The 6000-nt window shown below is 32.5% G+C and overlaps 1 long non-coding RNA gene across 2 annotated transcripts in view; it reads right to left on the bottom strand.

Annotated features, from left to right (window-relative positions):
• The window catches only part of LOC129229784 (uncharacterized), a 43960-nt gene extending 38212 nt beyond the window's left edge, over positions 1–5748 (bottom strand). Inside the window, exon 1 of one of the 2 annotated variants that reach the window (XR_008581115.1) lies at positions 5652–5748. This is a non-coding gene — a long non-coding RNA (uncharacterized LOC129229784). Of the gene's footprint in view, positions 1–4801; positions 4859–5651 lie in introns of those variants that run through there. The other variant, XR_008581116.1, reaches the window with a different exon arrangement.
• Between the last annotated feature and the right edge of the window lie 252 nt (positions 5749–6000).

A 6000-nucleotide genomic window follows, 5' to 3' on the forward strand; every position in this document is an offset into this window, starting at 1 on the left:
TCACAGGGCACCTGACTAGAACAAAAATAGATTGATATAATTTGCTAGCTTTAAAATGTGTTTTGAGGTCGGAGAATTTTGACACACCAGACAGCTTAAAATTGAGTTGTTAAAACCCTCAAAAAATGTCACATTTTTCGGAAAGAGCAACCGAATCTTACTATCCCTTAATAACACCAAATATTCCAAAAGTGTAGTTTTAGGTCTTGATTCTCGACACATTTTCAAGGGATAACGCCCACTCCATTACTTCACATCTCATCTTGTAGCCTAATATGAATTTTTGAGTTTTTATAACTACAATACTAACAAATTCCTAAGGGCAGTCAAACCCTGACCCTTCCTGTAATATTGGTTAAAAACAGGGTTTAAGCTGGGTTCAAAAGTTCTTTAGCATAAAAGCTAAAATTGATGGAAAAATGTTAGCAAAATGCTAAAATGTTACACATTCTCATATATTTATATATGCCTCAGTGTGTTTCATCTCCAGTTGAAAATAAAATTCATATTTCATTTGTGACATTCTTGAAGAAATAAGTACAACAGCAGTTCTCTGAAAACATAAAATAAAAAAAGAAAACATGATTGGTGTTTAGAACGTTGCAGTTCCCTCCTCCTAATAAAGCAGTTTTTGGGGGGGACATAATGCTGGATAAGACTAATAGTTATTGAACTTAATTGTAGTTTAAACATCTCAGCTAAGATTTTAAAAAGATTAAGTTGATTATCGCCATGCACGCTTCCTCTCTAGGATCATACATTTCTTCTTTATTTAAAAAACTAATTTATTTTTTATGTGAGCAAAAAAGCGAAAATGCATTGGTTTATTTTCGCAATTCAGATAGTGTTTTCGCATTATGCGAAAAATGCGACCGTAGCGGAAACCCTGGTTAAAGATAGACTAAAGAAGTATAGGACATCAACTTCGAACATTAAAATTCCTATTTCATCCAATGTCTCCAAAAATAGCTTAAAGTTGAGTTTTTGAAACTTAAACTTCAGGAAAACTAAGGGTAGGGACCCCAGATGTGCACAAAATCACCTAAAGTCATCACAGTTGGCTCCAAATTTCGGTTTAGAAATTTCTGAGGGAAGACCGCAAAATCCTTTTTTTCAGTGGTGAAGAGCTTAAAATGAGCAACAGTTTCAAAAAAGATTTCAAGTGGGAAACCCCCCTCCAAACTCTCTCTAATAGCGTTGTCCGTCAAACAACGGTAGAAGTCGCGTTTAGTTAGGTTTAAGTAGCAATTACAGAAAGTTCACTAAACAATCAAGCCAGCTGGGTTGCCAATGAGTGATTTTCAGATTAGCAGGCCTTTATACATGTAATCGAACCAATTGGCAGTCAATTTTTTTTCAATGCAAGGAGAGTCAGTGAATATTAATGAAAAAAAGAAGCCCTGAGTCGGAGTTGGCCTGTTTTCGAGCAACTGCGACTCCTTTACCCTAAAACCAGCCCGACTCCGACTCCACAACCCTGGAAAAACCATCTGACTTCCCAACATTTTTGGAGACATTTGGAAACTTATATCAAAGATAGCTTACAATTGCGTTTTTGAAACTTCGGCATCGAAAAATTTCCAGAGAGCTCCTGAACGTTCCCTGTTCTCTTTGACGTCATCAAAGAAACTAAAATTGATTTCAAGTTTGAAAATATTTTGGGAGGAAAATCCAGTATTTGTTGGAATTAGAGGAGACCCTTACACCACTAAGATATAGCTCACATTTACTTTCTTTTTTCGGTTTTGTTGAAAAGCTTTCTGGCCGGACAGCGCCCCGGAACCTTCCTCAATATCTTCACGTGTCCAAATTGCTTTTTTTACACTTCAGTTTCGGAAAATTTACTTGAGAAGACCCAACCTCCGAACCTCACCAAAGAATGAATAAAACTATTTTTTATTTCGAAAAAAAAAAATCTGGAGGGAGCTCCAAGCATTTTTTTATTAAGCGTTAGTAAAAATTGCTTAAAATTCCAAATTTTGATTTAACTTTTGGAATTTTTCGGTGGTGCACTGAATTCCTCTTTTTTCTTCTGCAAGAAAAATAAGAAGAGAAAAAAATAAGTTTATTTTCTTGTTTTTTAAAATCTTATTAAAATACTTTTGACTCTAATGTGTCAACTATTTCCCATCAAAAAAGGCAGCAAATTGAGGAACCGCCCGGGGTGGCAGAAAGTGTAGCTACGCCACTGGTTATTTGTATAGTATTTAAAATAATTGTAACAAAGAAATTCTGACAGGGGTTCAGCATTTAACTTTTTGACCCAACACTGCTAAAGAGCACAGAATTTCGTTTAAAACTTATAAACTCCGTGATTTTTACAAAAATAAAAAAAAATTTGTTTGTTTACTTCTTAACAAAGATTGTTTACTAAACATCGAAAATTTGAAAAATCAGATTCCCGTAGCAGATGCAAAGAGATCGCAATGCTCAAACTGAAGGAAGGCATCAAAAGTATAAAAATGGCTTGTAAAATAAATATTTTTGATGAAATTACTTCAGAATTGCATTTTAGAGTCCTATGTTAAACATATCATAAATAAATAAAGTAAAAAATAAACCATTGATTCAGCATTTTAATTTGTGACTTCTAAAAGAAAATGGAATTCCACTTTAAAAACTTCAAATAAGCGTTGTTACAAAAATAAAGAGACTTTTCATTTATTTGCATCCTAATGAAGCGAAGTTAGCTTGAAAAAATAACAAAATATGATTCTTATATTGGATGTAAATTTTTCAAAATTTAGGCATATAAAGAAAAAAACGGTAAATAAAAAAGTTCAGTAAAATTTAATTATCCCTTTTAGCATCGAAAAATCAAGCCCATATAACTTTCTCCCAAAATAACGGTTAAACATCACACTGCCAGACTCTAAGTGGTTATAAGTTTCAAGTTGCTTACCCTATCTGAAGCGATCACATTTTCTCCCCACCCCTACCATCATTTGCAGTTTTAAGTTCACTTCGCTGCATATTATTGTTTATTAAACCATGAGTGGGGAGAAGACTCCTATTCAGAGAAGGTTGACGCTTTTTCAGAGAAGTTAACAAAGAAACAACACCGCTACATAAAACAAACAAGCAAAATTATAAACCAAACTGACTTTCAGCTGTTAATTTCTTTCAAAGAAATCAACAACAAGCATTTATATTTATTTGGCCATAGTAGTTATTTATCACTTGCAGGAGTATCGCAAAAGTGCCTTTTTTTTCTTTTGCAAAATTAGCAGATTTTGTATCAGTTGATCCCTCTAATTTAACTTTAAAAATGGTAACAAACATTAGCGTTTTTATACATATAACTGTGTTATATGTACTACGTTATTTTGATTTGAGATTAGCTCTTTCTTTAAACAATTTGTGAAAGATGTTTTCATCCGAATTTTGTCAAGGGTCCGTTTTGGTTGATCAGGATTTTGTTAAAAGTCCGTTTTGGTTGATCGGAGTTTTATGAAGGATCCCTTAACGAACCCAAATTTCCTCTGGCCACACCCCTGACTCGGTATGTCTCTAGTTGACATGAAGTGAAATCTGTTCTTTTAATACAAATGTGATGATCAGCAACAGGATCGAAACCAAGCTAGGCTGTTCCTAGTCAATTTATTAGTCCCCAATGAAGAATAATGCCCTTTTAAAGCTATCTACCCTCTTGCTCATTGTAGCCTCTTTTGCACACTGTAATGGATACCCACAATCCTACTAAAGTAGTAATTTTTCTTAATTTATATGACATTAACATATTCATAAAAACAAGCAGAGCACATAAATATTTTACCATGGGGGTGACATCAATAAACTCTAAAAATATAACAGTAAAATGTTTTTAGTCTATAAATCTTCGTTTTGTATGTATCATTTGACTTTTCCATTGAGTTTAATTTCTACTATTGTAACATACAAGTAGTTTATTCATTGTTAAATTTTATTACTTTTAAGTATTTTTATAATCTAAAATTAGTTGCACCAATGCGTAATTAAAAAAATATTTGGATTTATTAAATTCTAATGTTAACACTCGTTCTATTTTGATTAAATGATTAATTCATAATGGATAATGTTTTAGAAATATAAACTAATTTTATTACATCATAACAATGAATTTATGCATGAAAAATCAATTGATTTTTCATTTCCTCCAATTACTTCCGGTGTAACGGACTGTTTACAAAAAAGGGAACAAAATAGCAACCTGCATAAGTCCCATAGCTTATTAAATAATTAGGAATACAACTAACTCTCTTTAAAATAATAATTAAATTTAAGAAAGAAAAAAGTTGTTTTGGAAAAAGTTATAAATTTGATCATCTGCTCTCTGGACTTTAACGAAGTTCAATGCAAGAACTTTCCCTAGTAATTGAAACATTACTTACACAATTAAAAAAAAAAAAAAAAGCTGTTGCAAACAAAAGAAGGAAAAAAAAAGAAAGATTATTTTTGAAGCTTGCACATTTTTTTCCCCCCACTCTCGCTGTTTTTTTTTTTTTTTTTTTTAATATAAGCCAACAGCAATGCATAAAAACCATGTCATACAAATTCAAAAGTTTTAATAAGCGTACACGAATAGTATATTTAAAGCCTGCGGATTTGTAACTCGTGCTTAATATTTAGAACTTGTTGATTCTTATCAAACACCAATTGGAGTAAAAGGAGCAATCACATAAATAACCAAGACAAACGCAAAAAGAAATTATATATGTAGTTTTTTCATTAAAATAGTCATTATAAAACCAAAGATTAATGTATAGCACAAAGAATTCGGACTGTAAAAGTCCTGAGTGAGTACGACAAAAGATTGAAGTACTTCAATCTGGGGTTCATCGATGCAGAGGTAGTCTTTTCCGGGATCTTAGCATATTCAGTGGCTTTTGGGAAAATAGGCTTTGAACAGCCATCTAGGCCTCTCTTTTTTGGGCCATCTAGGGGCCCAAATAAAACAATGAGAATCAAAAACCATAATTTAAAAGAAGAAAAATAGATAGCACACTAAATTTCAGGCTGCATGCAGCACCAAAAAAAAAAGTATATGACTTTTAAAACAATTTCTATCCATTTTAGGAACGAAAAAAATGAAATAAATGACTTAAAAACAAGCAATTTGGAGCAAGAGGAAGTATAAAAGAAATAACCGAAAATTTAAAGAAATCGGCAGTGTAAAACAATGCATTTAGCCTAAATCCATGCCGAAAAAAAAAAAAAAACTATCCGTTTCAAACAGGACAAAAAAATTTAAAAAATGACATAAAAAGAATAAAACTGCTACAAATGGTAATTATTTGAAAGAAATAAGAGATTATTTTAAGAGGGGTATTTTAAGAATCGGTAAATGAATGCTATAAGCCTAAAAAACTGACGTTCGATGTAAAACCATCAAATACAAATAAGTATGGACAGTAAAATCAACCAAAAAGTAACAAAATAATAAAAATTCGGTGCGAAAGAACATGGGAGAACTAAAATGCAATGAAATAATTTTTTTTTTAAAAAAGTGGGTCTTAGGACTAGTTAAGATCGGGTTTGCACGTGCTACATAACACGTGCTTAGAAATATTAATAAAATAATTAAAAAAAAGCAGGGGAAAATGCAGCGGCAATCAACATTTTATGATAAGTGACACAAGAGATTAAAAAAGTAAAAAAAAAAAAGTACTTACACGTAACGAGGAGCCGAGAGAGAAGCAGCTTGCTTGCGCAGGGGCAGTGAAACGATCATCCCTACCAACTCTTCGAAAGGACTGGGGCTAAGTCAAGCTAAAAAAAAGGGCTAGATCAAGTCAACGCATGGACGAATGGGGCTAGATTCAGTAGCGCCATCTGTAGTATACTGCCGTAAGCACAAATATGGTATCCGCACATTTTATCAAAAATTAATTACTATCGCTGGCCGGTCATTAGTAGTTTAGTTTACCTAAACCTCAAGTTTTTATTGGTTCATTTGCGAACGCAAAATATTAAAAAAAGCTTTAGGGTATAATTGGTGCATATTTCTAAGGCAAAGTGACA

This window comes from Uloborus diversus, chromosome 9 (genome assembly GCF_026930045.1).
Source record: "Uloborus diversus isolate 005 chromosome 9, Udiv.v.3.1, whole genome shotgun sequence".
Taxonomy (NCBI): Eukaryota; Metazoa; Arthropoda; class Arachnida; order Araneae; family Uloboridae; genus Uloborus; species Uloborus diversus.